Below are 753 nucleotides of genomic sequence, written 5' to 3'. Positions count from 1 at the left end.
ATTTTATGAAAAAAGCAAATTTTCCTAAAATATTTTTATTGACATATCGTATTAGATTAAGGGAAAATTTTTTAAAAATTGGCATAAACTTATTTTAGCTGGGGTGGCTGGAGTGGGTATGTCGATAATGTCGATTTGGGGAGCATCCAAATCCCACAGCCACCCCCACAAGCCCAGCAGAGGGGAAGCTTACGCTGACTCCTTCCCCTTTTCCTCCAGCGCTTTATCCTAGGAGGGCCTGTAGGTCCCTGGTTTCTTCCCTTTCGCCCCTCGTGATATGTTCCAGGAGAAGCCTACAAGCAGTCCGACTTCTCATCCCCTGTTATCAGCCAGGAGATAATAGCCACTGGCATCTGTCTTCCCAGAGGCCTCTCACCTTCTCTGAACATCATTACACAGATCCATAGAGTTCAGAGCCAAAGACCCTTTCTCCAAGAAGCCCGCCCAGAGAAACGCCCCCATTCTTGCTTCCCACCGCCTGTGAGACAGGGCCACCGCTCCGCCACGTGAGCAGAGGCTTCCTCATCCTCTGTACGGAATGGACACTCCTCCAACATGGCGTACCCCACGGGGTAGCGCAACTTGGGCGCGGCCACATTCCCCGCCTGACAACGCTGCCGAGGGGCATTGAATGCCCCAAAACATTGACTCCGTAACATCGCCATGTTGACTGTTGGTTGACTGTGGCTTCGATCGTGGTTCTGCGCCTGTGCAGAGCTACGCCCCTTCGTGTGACCCTCCCACCCAAACCCC

This window comes from Bubalus kerabau, chromosome X (assembly GCF_029407905.1).
Source record: "Bubalus kerabau isolate K-KA32 ecotype Philippines breed swamp buffalo chromosome X, PCC_UOA_SB_1v2, whole genome shotgun sequence".
NCBI classification, from domain to species: domain Eukaryota; kingdom Metazoa; phylum Chordata; class Mammalia; order Artiodactyla; family Bovidae; genus Bubalus; species Bubalus kerabau.
This window is presented reverse-complemented; position numbering follows the sequence as displayed.